At 38.0% G+C, this 14,489-nt stretch overlaps 1 protein-coding gene across 5 annotated transcripts in view; it reads right to left on the minus strand.

Moving 5' to 3' along the window:
• The window catches only part of STRBP (spermatid perinuclear RNA binding protein), a 70,485-nt gene that overhangs the window by 40,598 nt on the left and 15,398 nt on the right, over positions 1-14,489 (minus strand). For 2 of the 5 annotated variants that reach the window (XM_026090018.1, XM_026089986.1), the window contains exons 1-2: positions 6,431-6,455; positions 2,439-2,516 (exon numbers count right to left, since the gene is read on the minus strand). The exons of 1 other annotated variant lie outside the window; for it this stretch is intronic. The gene's annotated coding sequence lies outside the window, so the exon portion shown is untranslated. Of the gene's footprint in view, positions 1-1,619; positions 1,636-2,438; positions 2,517-6,430; positions 6,457-14,489 lie in introns of those variants that run through there. 2 more of the 5 variants (XM_026090010.1, XM_026089994.1) reach the window with 2 other exon arrangements.

Genomic DNA, 14,489 nt, shown 5'->3' on the forward strand with positions numbered 1-14,489 from the left:
AAATCCAGCAGCCTTTTTTTGCTACCAAGTTATAGCAGGATACTTGCCCCTACGTCCTCATTGAATAACAACTGATGCCCAGACTAAGAAGCACAATAGTAGAATGCATGGGTGTCTTATGCAAGGCCTGCCACCTGCACTTTTATCAAAAATTCTAAGAAAATCTACTAGCACTAACAAGACCATTGGTGATTTTGAGAAAGTCACTTTGCCTCTGTATCATGTGGTGCTAAACTGTAAATACTCGCTGTCTCSAAACCAGGTCACAGAGGAGCTGAGAAGATTCTGGAAAGTGATTTTAAGTCACCGGGAATTTGACACATTAGATATGTYATTAAAACACCGTGACAGTCTAACAACGTTTCCATTAAACATCCCATCCCTCACAGAGGAAGTTTATGCTTTGGCACCAGACAAACAAGGAAAAGAATTTCAAATGAGGCCTTTGTAGTAGGGTTTATTCCTGCATCTGTCAGTTGTATTCCCAAGAGACAGATATTTAAATAGCCAGAAGTAATGAATATGCTTAGCTAGCTTTGCGTCCTTGTGAACAGAAAAGCAAAAAGCAGGAGAAACAGGTACTTGCACTCTGTATGGATTGCAATTTAACATCCAAGCTAGCTATACATTTCCAGAAAGGAGACACTACCTGATATCCCTGAGCCCTGATACCCTCCAGCAGCATGAAGCAGTACCTTGCACAGAAACACTGCTGGTACAACAGGGAAGAGAAGCAGGGCACAGTATGCTGGACTCTAGTCCTCTAAATCCTCACTTTAAGGAGCTGCTGTTTAGGCACCTGGCCAGGCCAACTAAAAGACCATGAAAATTGTTTTGAATGCTATATCAGGAAGGCACATGCCAGCAGTATTTAGCTGAAACATTAAAAACAGCCTCCACCAATCTAATCTGCCCACAAGAACTACAGTTTATAGCATACATCACCCTAAGATTACCCAAAGTTGATGTTAAAAGAGCAGGAAGAGCAAGAGGGACAACTAAGGTTGCTAATAGCATAAAAGAGTGAATATCTAACAGACTAAGATGTATCAGACACAGTAACAGAGAAGAACTGCAATTTATACAGAATGGGTGAGAAAAGGTGGGATTTATATCCTTGTTATTTTTTTTAAGTCAGAACAAGAGGCTTGCAACTTTAAATTGAGAGTTTATTTTAACTTCTGCTTTGCATTCAGGAGACAGGTAATTTTTTGTCACACCATATAAAGTGCTGCTGAAAATATGTTGTGTTTTTCTGCAATATAATTTTATTGCTGGCCTTCTGCCAAGCGTGTTTCTGGCAGCATCTACCACAGTTGGAAACTGTGTATCTGGGTCAGAAGAGACAAGTCGCTTTTCAGAACAGCTCAATACATTTGGCAGAGACGCTGATATTATAATTGAACTCTTTCTGCAACTCTTTTTATGATGTACCCAGACACCAAACAAAACAAGATCTGCAATGTTGATTAGTGTCAAAATAACTGACAGAGAAATAGCAAAATACTTTTAACACAAGGGAAAACTATCAACAAACAGAGGGGAACAGTTTAAGAAATACAATTCACAAAGATTCAGTGAGGAGTGTGGAGTAGAAAAGTCTACAAACTAGGACTGACCTTCTACTTGTGCAGATGTTTACTATTTTAAATCCAAACTCCCTGCTGTATGCTGTACTGAACTCTGGTTTCCTCATTCTTCACCACCATACAGAGAAAAATCCTTGCCACTCAGAATCATATAAGCATTCTGTAAAGGAATGCAATTGTGACACTGGGATACATATTTAATAAAACTCAGACTGCTTCCAGAGATATGCTCAGCAGTCCATTTCACCTGGAGATGGCATATTCATACAAGTTTTACTATTTTTCAAGTAATGCAATTCCTGGCAAAGTTGCATCGGGGTTAGCCTTTAGAAGCCTGTAATTTTCCAGCCAAATGAATAATTACAGAGCAACACTAGAGTTAAGGTACTTCCTCTGTCAAATTCTTACACTTTATATAATAAATACTTGAGTCCAGTATTACCCCTGCTTTTTCAGTTCCCACGACATTTTGAGAAAAGTAGTTAAATCTCATTTTCCTCAACCCACATAAAACAAGGCCTTACACCAACCTGGGGAAAAGTCTCAACATAAAAACTTCTTAAAGCTGCATGTTTAACATACACAGTGCATAAATAAATCAGTTTTTCTTATGAAAGACTGCATGCTCCAACAGCTAAACATTAAACTGCTTATCAGTCTCACGCAGCCCTGATTATACCTAGGAACTATGTGTCTCAATGTTCTTTAAAAGTGTCAGAAACTGTACTTCAAAGACTCCAATGAGGAAATTCCACACAGTGAAGATTATCTTTTTCTCAAAATTGCAGATAGGTTTCSCAGTTCAGCTCACCTACAAGATATCCCACAGAAAACAACATTCTTGCTTACATTTCCTGGACATCAGTCAAATGTCTCACTGTGAAAGCATCCTCTTTTCCATTAGCGTGATGCAGAAGTGTTACAAATCTGAAAAGAATTGGAATAAGAATTTTTCTATGAACAACATCCAGAGCTTAACAAAATTGATACAACTTTTACAGGTTTCCAGCATCCTGCAGAAGAATGAAATACAGTCTCAACTTAAAGGTGAGCTGTGCAGCTAAGTAAACAACATAGAAGTATGCAGCTAAGCCATTTTTGTTTTAGCATGGGGGGGGGAGGAGAAGAGAGAGAAAAAAAAAGAGAAGAATCCTAGGCAGGAGCCAAAACAACAAAGGCAAATACTTCCTCCTGTGCTCAGAAATTTCTTAAGAATAGCCTCTGTCAGGTAGCCCCAACACTCAGCTTTCACAAATGTCAAGGATGGGGAGGCACGTGCTTGATAAACGGATCGGGAATCATGGCACTCATGATCACTAGAATGGAGGAACCACCAAAGTCATCTTCCACGGTCTAGAGCTTTGATTATGCCACAGTATAAGGAAAGCAGCAGCCCTGTYGGTGTTTAGGCCAGGCTGTGGAGGAATCTATTGAATGGGCTCCTAGAGAGAATTCAGCTGTCACAAGGAGGTCACAGATAGAAACTAAATTTGGGGAACCATGGTTGCAAGGCTGCAACAGAGCATATGCAACCGAAAATGGGTGACCACACATGGATTCCTCCCGGTGGCATAGCAAGGAATAAAAAACAGAGAGAGAAAAAAAAAAAAAAAAAATCAAATCATACTGGTAAAGGTACCAAAGAAGTTAAAGAATCAAAACCAAATAAGGAATTAAATCTAGATCAATTGATTAAGGTGAAAGGAAACAGCAATGTGCAGAGCATACTTCATATTTTTAGCTCATGGGAAGAGCCTAAGGAAAGAGAGTAAAGAAAAGACAGTCTAAGGGGAGACCACAACTACCTACTAGGAAGGTTTAAAAAAAAAGCATCTGAGTCTTCAAACAAATAGGCAAACACAGACATACGGTGTGAATGTACATAATCATTTGAAGAGAGACCAAAGCTATGTTCTGATGAGTCACACCATCGAATCACAGAAAGACATAAACCTTAGAAGGAATAACTGCAGATATCAAATTATAATGTACACCAAAGAATAATAGTTTCTGAGGGAATATATATCCTCCTCCTCTAGGATTTAAACTGTTCTTCACTACTGAGGACAGGAAGATACCTACCAAACTCGCAAAATGGTCATTAGAGTAGAACATCAGATAACCCTCAAGGTATTTTTTTATACATCTCTCTCACATTTTTACATAGCCTTACATTTTCTGGCACCTGCACAATACCCAGCACATCAGCTACAGTCAGTGCTACAAAGGCTCTCCAATAAAATCGTTTCGAAAATCCATTCATCTCTTGGTATGGATGTCCACATTTGACACTGAAACAGACCAAGTGCAGCAAAGAACTCAGAACTGGCTGCTGACACTTAAATAGCAAGTTGATAAATGAGCATTAATATATTTTAATGCACCTCCTGTTTAACCAGTCAGAAACATCCAAAACAGAATTGCCTGTAAAACTGAGCACTACAGAAACAAAAAAAAAAAATTAAAAGAACATCATTTTGGCAGGTGTCCTGTCTCATTATGATCTTCAAAAATCACAGATTAGATAGTACATAAAATAATAAATAGTACATAAACAATTAATGGCAAGATATATTGTTTGTCTCGTGACTAGACAGAAACCACTACTAGATTCTGAATGCATCTGTGAAATATTAAACTGACTTCTAACTTCCAGCATCCTAACTACAAAGGAAACCTGAAGCCATTTAAGAGTACACACCTGTTTGTGAAGCAGCCATAATTCAACATCAACATTCAAAATGATCTGAAATCTGTAACACAGCTACAGCATTTACAGTGGAAGAATTAAGTAAATTAAGAAAAAGGATTATATTACACTGAAATGACACTCACTATCGGCAATATCATTTTTCACTGACAGAACAGGTTTAAGGAAAATGCTGGATCTATGAAATCACATTCTCCAAAACAGAATCACAGTTCTACATCCTCAACCACACAGTGCAGCTTCCTGCCATGCTGGGCTTCTTACTGCGCAAGTCTTGTTCTGTACTTGCATCCCAACACTTAAGTCTTTATACACCTTCGAATTCCTAGGCACTTACCATTTCCATATCATTTGTGTCCATTTCCTTACCTGTGAGGCTTTACTTGCTCCAGAAACATAGTGGRAAGCAGCCACAATATTGAAGAGGTTAAGAACAAGGACATTCCTTCCCTAGCAACCTTCAAGATACCTCAAATAGCTGCAGTGTCCCAGTTTCTTTCCTGCTATGATTCATGTGCCACAGACTGCAGGTTGACCTAAACTGCAGTCTACCAACTACCTGCATCTGACACACATGTTAACATACAGTTAGCTTAGAATACAATCACTGCCTCTCTAATTAATAAGACTGCAAAAGATGCTGAACAGTTTCTGCATTAGCTTTCCATTTGCATCCAATCAAAAATGTTCTGCTGAGCAGAAGCAGTGCTACGAATAGCTTGAGGTATAGGTCAGCAGCAGCTGGCATGGCTAGAAGACAAACGCCAAACGTAGCATAACAGATCAAGGGGTTTTTTGGTTGTTAAATGTAATCAGTGCTAGGGACTGCTTCCTCAAGCCAAATCCCACCGAAATCCACAGAAGCTTTCAAGCACTAATGATACTAATTACAAGTTTCTTACTGTAGGAAGTATATAGAGCTGTGAGTTTTCACAAAAGCCTTATTTGATTAGACTGTTCGGTATTCCCAATCATATCAATTCTTTAGAACTACCAGTAAAACCATCCAACAGCAAAACATATATGCTCTACTAGCTCTCTCCTATTCTCCCTCTCAAGCTAATACATACCTCAGCGATTAGTAAGATGCAAGAAAAAAGTAACATGCATGCTATAGCTCTGTGCTGTAAATAAAACAGGTTTAATAGTTCTTTTCCTGCAAATAATACAGTATAAATGCACTAAGACAGACTTGGGATTCACGTTTTTATAAAGTTTAAATGAAGCTTAAATTTCAAAGGATTAAAAATTTTTAAAAACAAATGCTGTTGTGATTGAAGTCCCAGTGACCCTTAATAGAAAAATTTAAGCAACTGTTTCTCCTCTAAGATTTTTTCCTTGATGCTCCTGATGACAACATTTAAAGAAGCTGGCATTTTTAATATTGCTAAACCACACTGGCTACTGTGCACTTTTGCCTTTCAGTCAGTTTAAACATTCATGAGCCTTCACTTAAATTTCACTTAAATGCATTTCTGAGTATGTCAGTCTTGCTGCCTCAGTGACTTTTTATTTTATTTTATTTTTTTAGAGGGAGATAAGATTTAAAAGGATTTGGAAGACGAGACCACTACCTGCGAGGATTGTGCAAAGAGCTCTTGTGCTCTTAGCCAGTACACGTCCTCCATCAGACTTGAAGATGTTTTAGTTCCATTATGGCTACTGAACACTTTTTTTTTTTTTTTTTTTTTAAAAACTTCCTGTATAACCAGATACTTTGTCAAAGAACATCTTGCCAAAGGCTCTAGGTTACTAAAAGCTTCTCTAAGTTTTGGGAAGCTTTTGGTTAAGTACACCGAGTCCCCTTTGTCTTCTGAGCATCCTCCAGACGAGCACTCTCTATCCTACGGACAATGCTGGCTTGATGGCTCTTAGAAGCTGTGTGCACAGAACAAGTTTATTCAGACATGTTTTACTCTGAGCAAACAGGAGACTAAGCTTCAGGATAACAATGAATTAAGTCTAGATATGAATCACAGAAGTATCCATTCTAAGACATGTAAATAAATAGTAAGAAACCAGAGTCAGAATTCTTCTATTCTCTTAACCTAAACACAGATACTGCAACACACACAACTTAGATAATGTCAGTCCAGGGTAAGATTCCATGATCATTGACAGGAATACTTACATATGAATTTTCAAATTACTTTCATTACTCTGGATGACCTAGAAAAGGGGATATAAAACATTAATAAAGCCACAGAAGGGAGAGGCAATGCCTATAATGGGGGGGAGGGGAATACAAAAAGCTACTTGTGTAAATTGAAATTAAAAACAAAACAAAAATCCTGTTCCTGGGAACAAGCCTCTGAGGGAGTAATTCCAGAAGAGATTCTGCGAGGAACAACAAAGTGGAGAGGGCAGCAACAACTTGCGCTCACAGATGAGAAGTGCTGTTCAGAACTTGTTTCTTTTCCCAGTTATTCACCTCCCACTGTACAAAATGCAAGAAAATTACAGAAATAATCCTGTTTGTATACGTGAAACTAGAAGACATTCAGGTGAAAGTTTCCTACAAGTGAAAATATTAGTTTGGCTGGAGTGTGATCCAACAGAAAACATAATTGTAGTTTCTGGGCAGCATGAACAGATCAGGAACATCATGTTGCAGGACAGAACAGTGTCCTTATAGTAGCATCTCCCTGATTGACATTGACATTGTCAATGAACATGAAGCATGATATAAGAAAAATATAAAAAGGTTATTAAAACAGGTGAGCTGAAGCAGGATTAAATCTCAGCAGGGTAAAAAAGCAGTCTTAAGGACTTGAAGGTAAACACTATGAAAAGAAAGAAATTTTGCACAACAGAAGTAAATTTATAGGAAGAAAAAGAAATGCACTTCTTCAGCTAAGGAGCAGTGCACCAAAGAACAGGGTAGCAGACCCTTTGCTTGCAATGTTTAGAAAAATACCAAGGTATGATCGAACAAATGTACTAGAGGAAATAAGCTAGACTGATTTCTAAAGGAGAAGGATCACCTGAAAGTAACAGGCAATAAAGACAGAAAAAGTCAGAACAAAGGTTTGGGAATAGGAGGTGGATGCCCCTTCCCCTACTGAATATGTTAATGTACTGTAAAGTATTCTAAAGAAAGAAGCAATGCAAAACCACTGCGAAAGGAGTAAGATTTTTAAAGTTTGAAATCTTATGGTGGGTTGTATTTGCAGAGGACACTTCTTCAAAGCCCCATCTCCTTTAGAAGACTGGGTCAAGAGCTTCAAAGAAAGTCAGTTGAGGTTGACGAGCTATCATGGGGTGGGGGGGGCAGGACATAAAACATGTCACCAACCTGAAGAAGGAAAAGACCAAAACTTCAGTATATCTTTTAAAAACATTGACAGAGATGACAGAAAAACAAAGTCTGCCTCTATGAATACATCTGTACCAAAACATATGCCCAAGTCTTTGAAAAGAGGACCTGGAGATCTGGAGTCACATAAATTCTTACTTGATCTTAGTAGCATTGCCATGAAGAATTTTTTCAGTCACTCAACAGCAAGACATTCCTTTCAGTGTGTTCAAAAGTGAATTTCCTCTGTAATGGAATACTTGCTCGGCAAAAAAGCACATCAGTCACAGGACTAATCAGCAACTTGCTGAAAGCTTTAGAGATGTGTACTTCTACTTTTTAAAATTTCATTCATTCTCACCACTGACTGCTTTCCAAAGTAAAAATATGCTTTGCTCCCCAAGAACATCCTTTTCCAAGGAGGAAACTTCTTAATGCAAGCTAACCATAAAAAGCTGCCTTATCTGCGTGTTTGCACTCACTCAGGTAAGGCAGGAATAGTAAGGCCCTTCATTCCAAATCAAGATTACCTTTTGTTCTTCGCCTATTCTTACCTTCACATTCTTCCCCTTCACATTTAGCTTGTTTCAGCTCCTTTCCTCATCTCTTTTTCTTGCCATCTTTCATCCATCCAACCCAGTCATTTTCAGTTTGTTTCTCTATTATTCTGCCTTGTCTCAGTGTTCTATTGTGTCTTAGATTATAAGTCTGAAGCTCAGTATCTCAACAGATAATGTCACAGAAGTGTCTAAAACGGAAACACTGCAACTATGATCCTGGGCTGCTTCAGAAACAGAAACCTCCTCTTTTTGAAATACTCTTCCTTCGCAATGCTGCAGATACAACCCATACAATCTCATCAGCCCAGAGGAGCAGAATCCTGTCTGCTCCCGGTAGCTACTGCACTACTCCCAGTCTCCTCCCTTTGACACACCTACAAGATGTTAATTCATTTCTTTCATAGGACTGACTTGAGGTTAATTTGATGTCATTCACACAAAAAGAGGGGAAAAGGAAGGGTTTTTTTCTTTTTTTTCTTTTTCTTTTTTTTAAATATCACTGTTTCTAAAGAGTACATCTTTCAAAAACAGTATTCAAAGCCAAAGAATCAGTGTTAGTAATGGAAGGATTTGGAGCAAACAGAACAAAAAAAAAATACCACCTGCTAGGCAGAAGCTACCAAATTTGATTCAGAGACCAGTGCAAGAACCCCTACAACAGAAAGCAAGGGCGATGTCTCTCCAGGAAAGACTATCCTGACTGTCATCTATTTTCAACCTCAGAAAGTGATTATTTACTTCAAATGCACGAGAACCCTATCAAGTTTGCTTTAGTCTATTTAGGCATGAAAGGCAACAACAATGTCCATAGTGAAAGTAAAAAAACCTATGCCACACCGGTATGACAGACAGCAGAGCTAAGGAATTATCAGTCTTAAATAGTGGACCTCAGTTGCTAATGTATGGAATGAACAAGGCTTTGCAGTAACAAGTCCTAGCGTGGCTAAGAGGAGGGAAAAAAATGCAAACAAACTTGGAGATCTACAAACTAATATAAAAAAACTGTTCCAGTTTGCTGAATACCCGTGACAGTTTTAAAAATATTTTAAATTGGCTTAGTCCTGCATCTTCTTGCCTCAGCATATCTAACCTGCATGCAAGCACTATCAGATCTGCTGAGTGACTTCAGACATAGAATTCATCTATTACTCCTCTCTCCAGTTAGTACAGCACAGTTCATCTATGTAAAAGGGAAAAAGATGACTTTTGCAAGGGCCAATGGTGGCAATGCTTAGATTGAAGACCACAGGCTAGTCTGCAAGATTAATTTCATAGTATAAGTTATCTGTCAGTCTCATCCTTAGAAACTGCCCAAGATGAGCACTGAATTTCACAGCCTTTTTTATTTTTAACATGTTTAGGTGACTATAGCACTATATTCTCTAATGTCTTTGGAAAATACGACTGTTCTAATTAGATGACCTTGAACTTAAGAAGTTACATTCAATCTACTTTTACCTTTCGAATAATAATAATTAAAAAAAACCCCAAAAAACAGAAAGCAAGGAACTGTCAATAAAGTCTGCCAATCCTACCCAGATGTCATTTTAAGAACATGGACAAAGCTTTTTCACTTTAGTCTCCTTAAATTACATACAGAGCTATGAATTTCTTCATTCTCTTTTTATGGAAAATCATGTCATCTCTAGTATACAACTTTACTGAGAAGAGCATGAAACACTTTTTGTTCTTTATTTGTTAATAGAAGGCTCCCTCAATCTTTGCCACCCACCACTGTTGCCTTTAGATCAAGTAAATCAACATCATACCTTGTTCTCCCTGTCAACATTAAGCAACCCATCTCCGACCAGCAAAATATAAGGCTGTGGATCAACACCAGTATCTTGGAGGCAAAAGGCTTCCCGCAAGGTACAGTAATGAGCAGTTTTAGTGAGTTTGCAAAAATAAGATGACATAATAATAAGATGACATCCAGGTTAGGGAGCAGAACAACATGATAGCAAGCTGTTGCAACTCCAGCCTAAAAGAGGGCGCATACTCATTTTTGAGGGAAATGGACTTCGTACAATCAATAGCAGCATTCAAAATGCTCTCAGCTCTGCAGAGATCAATTTACAGCAACAAAGACAAAAATTTCACTTTTCTGCCAAAGCTCCCCCCATACACTACAGCTGCTAAAAGTAACGCTTGAAATTACTATCAAGGGAAAGACTGGAGAAAAACAATCCAAGTTTGTTTACTTTGGGCCATTAACTACATTTTGTGTCTAGCCACTTCGGTTTCCCCTGATAACAGGGAACCTGCTGTTCCTCAAAGCAAATGAGAAGGAATTATTTATTTCTTTATTTAAAGAAGGTGCACCTGGAAAGCGCATAACACATTAAAGTGGGAGAGTGAACAGATCAGGACACTGAAGGGAGGTTCAAAACCAGAATAAAAAAGCAGCTACTTGGTAAATTCAGAGTATCCTCCTAGGCTGGGCAATATGGTATGAAGTCTTTCATCCCTCAGTGAGAAGTTATGACAAACCTAGATGAGAGTCTTCATGTGTTAAATGATCTGCTCAGCCATCAATATAAATTCATGCCCATGGCACAACACCATCATTAATACAGGATACCAGAGAAAAGAGAACAAGAACCAAAAGGACATGGACACTGAACTCTCTTCTTGAGAGCACACACACACACACAAAAAAAACAACCTCCCCCTCCCCCCCAAAAAAACCCACTTGGTTTTTAATGCCTAAAATGTACTTTGTTTAGCAGTAAAAGAATGTCAACTTCTAACACTGTCAGTCTAGCTTATTCCACAGTTCCAATAAGATTCAACTCTAAAAAATTAGAAACTTTTTGTGTAATGAGAAACAAAACATCCACATACTTAAAAAAAAAAAAAAAGTACAGGATGTTTTGTGCATTGCAGTGGCACTTGCTTCAACTGTTGTATGAGTTTTTTTGTGCACTTTGCATGTCACCTTCATTGCAGAAACAAAAATCACTATATTGGCGATTCGGCCTTCCCAGTAATATTTGGAAAGTCCTACACTTAAATGCAACAGGGCATTCAGAAGTCCACTGGAACCATTTTTAAAAGTTAGTTCATCTTAATTAATTCCTGGAACACAGTAAAGAAAATAATAACAAGGAGAAAGAACATTTTTCCAAAGACTTTTTGTTTTAAGAGAAAAAAAAAGAAAATAATTAAACTTAGCTAACACTTTTTCATTTAGAGTTTTCCTCTGAAGCATTTGCAACTCATACACTGCAGGACCAGGAACAGAATGCCAGAACCACCAGAGTAGAACCCTAACACAAGAAAATTTAATCCCTGGAATTCCAAGGACAAATGCTAACAGACAGTTCCATGTTTTACTGAGACAAAATCTGCAAGTTAAATTTAGAATGATGATGTCTGCAGGCACTCAGTGTTTGCTTTAAATTTTTTAGAAACTGTAAATTATAACTTGGCAGGTTGTAAACTGACCCAGCATGTGCCTTCTGTAATCCAAATCATATTGTGTCCTATTACTCTGCAAAACTGTTAGGAAAAAATCATGTCTTTCAACACATGGTTTCAGACAAGGGACAGAGACATTCCACTTATCTCTGTGCTGAGAACAAAACTTAAGTACAGTGGTTTTTCTTCTTGGAATATCATCATGAAAATTAAAAGCTAGTAAAGGAATCAAAATTATCTCCATAGGAGGATCAGCATAGTTTTCTGAATAAGACTATTTACATAACTACATTAATTCACCAGGCCAGCTCATTTTCAAAGTAGTTGTGGTAAATATTTTCCATTTACCATGGGCAGAATATATGACATTTCTAGACTCTTTGAACTTGCTCTTAAATACTGCAACTAGATACTTAACAAAGCATGCGTCACCAAGCTGTTTTGTGGAAGCGACTGGCAATCTGTGCAAGTTCACTAGCGCTGCCTCTGCAGCCACTCAAAAGGTTTCTTGCAATACCACAAACAGTAAGTTGAATGAAACCGCTCAGAGGTTACAAACCAAAGAAATCAACTCCTCCATCTGCCGGTAAACAGACAGTACTACTCAATGCTCCATTGCTAACCTCTGGGAGATAATAATTTTCAGGTTGGACTTAACAGCAGGGACCAGAACATACTACTTAGTAACCTCCATTTTGATTGCAGTATCAAACTTCAATGTGCTTTTCTAGAGAGCAAAGAACTGCCATCTGAACAAAGCTATACACATTCAAGAATTTTGCAACCCTTCAGAAACATTACATCTCTCATTCCTGAGGTAGATGCAAATTTTACATGGTTTGCATTTAGAAAAGACCCCAGTCCCAAAAGACTTAAGTGACTTGACCAATGCCACAGAAAAATCGGTTCAAATTTTCAGTTTATATGTTATAAATGCTGCTTCTTGTAATCAATGACACACATTTAGGGCTTCACTGCATAAGCTTTCCAAGAATAACTTCAAAGTCAGTCATAACAACCTACCAGTATGTCATGCCCGCTGCTCAGGTCTGTTAGCAATTTGTAGTCTCTGGTAGAATTTTTGTGTTACAGGATAAACTTCTAAAAAGTTGTGTGCTATTGATCACTACCTTTGCTGGCTCTCCAAATTTCTTTTCTAGCACCACTGCTGGGGGAAAGAAGGAAAGAAGCAACTGCTCCTTTTGTCATGATTTTGCCAGTTTTTTGTTACATAGCAAAGCACATGTGAAGTTGATGCACTGACAGGCAATTGTCTTTCAATAGATGGAAGCATTCAACCCTTGCAATTTTTCTTCAGAACAGCCCGGCAGAGCAAAGTATTTTTGATGCCAAATTACATTCAAAGTAGCAATGGGTGACATGCCAATACCACCTGGGACTGGTACTTCCAATAAAGTAGTTCCATATCCCAGTGGATATGTGGGAAGAAAAAGGAGATTCTTATGCTCACAGCACCACTCTTAAATGTAGTCTTCCTTGATAAGAAGGCCCTGTCCTCCCCTCTCCGTTATGTGGAGCTCATTTAAAGATCAAAAAAACAAACTGAGACTAGTCAGACATAATAGAAAACAGGTGATTTCTCAAAGGGCACTGTATTCAGGCACCATGGGTTACCTAAAAAACAGTTCCAAATACACAGCGAGCCATTAGTTTTGACAACTAATGTGCAGGCTATGTTCCAGAATGAAATTGCAAGCATGTTTGCCATCGGTCACAAAGGGAAACACTTATCTCCCATAAGACTGTGGTTGGTTTCACCAAACATTTAGTAGTTATTTTCCTTAAAAGGATTCATAAAAATGAAAATGCTGAAAATTCAGCATGCAAGAGGTAAAGCAAAAGGTAAAGCAAGATAAATGGTATAAGAGTTGGATAATTGTCTGCTTCTAGAATCGTAAAGCAATAAGGTCACATACATGTACCCAATTTGTTTTACACATTCAAAACCCCATAGTTACAAAGATACAAAACCACCAACTACTCAATGGGTAGAGAGGTATGTGTTAGAAATAGCTTATTAAATATCAGTCAAATCCAGAAGAAATAAATATTTTTTTTCAAGAATATATCATACACCACAATGGTTCCTTAAAAAAAAGTTTTGACTATCCTATTTATTCAGAAATGTAAAACTGCATAATAGACAAAGATTAGCAAATTACCTTTTACTATAAAGCAACATTAAAATTAAAACTTTTGAAAGTGAATGCTCTAGACAGACCATACTCCACGTTATAGTTGCATGAACTAAAATGGATTTTTCTATCAGGAGCGTAGGCAACTTCATCACACTTGGTGAAAGAAAGTTCTGCCTCACAGTACATGCAGATTCTCCTCTAGAGGAAATCCACTTTACATGCCTATAAAGCCCTGAAAGAAAGGCAAAGCACACAGGGTAGATGCGACAAGTTAGAGTCCTGCAAGGTAGTCTGGGGTTAGATGTTCGAGTCTTGCTAAAACATGCAGGCACAAAAATGCATAATTTGACAAAGACATTCTACAGCCTTCCAATCAACAACTCATAAGGTGCTTCAGGGACGATCCAACCCTGCCTCTAACGATGGTAAAAGGCATATATTCAAGTGTCCATTACTAGAGGTGAAGTGAAAAAAAAAACAAAGGCCACATAATGTTCTCATGAGAACATTTCAAAATTTCTCAGAAGAGAGTAAGTTCCATTCCTACACTAAGGGCAAGCACAACATACAGAGGACTAGCCCACGAGCTCCAGCAACACCATCGTGGTTAGGGTTAAGAACTGCTTGTGATATGCAATATAGAAGTACAAAGCCTGATCTGAAAGGTAAGCCAAAGTTCACCTACTTACAGTATAAAACAAGATGTCCAAAGTCAGCATAAGCATTATTTCCAATTAGTCTCTCCTCTTTTTTTTT

The sequence above is a fragment of the Apteryx rowi genome, unplaced genomic scaffold, assembly GCF_003343035.1.
Source record: "Apteryx rowi isolate R43461 unplaced genomic scaffold, aptRow1 scaffold_120, whole genome shotgun sequence".
NCBI lineage: Eukaryota > Metazoa > Chordata > Aves > Apterygiformes > Apterygidae > Apteryx > Apteryx rowi.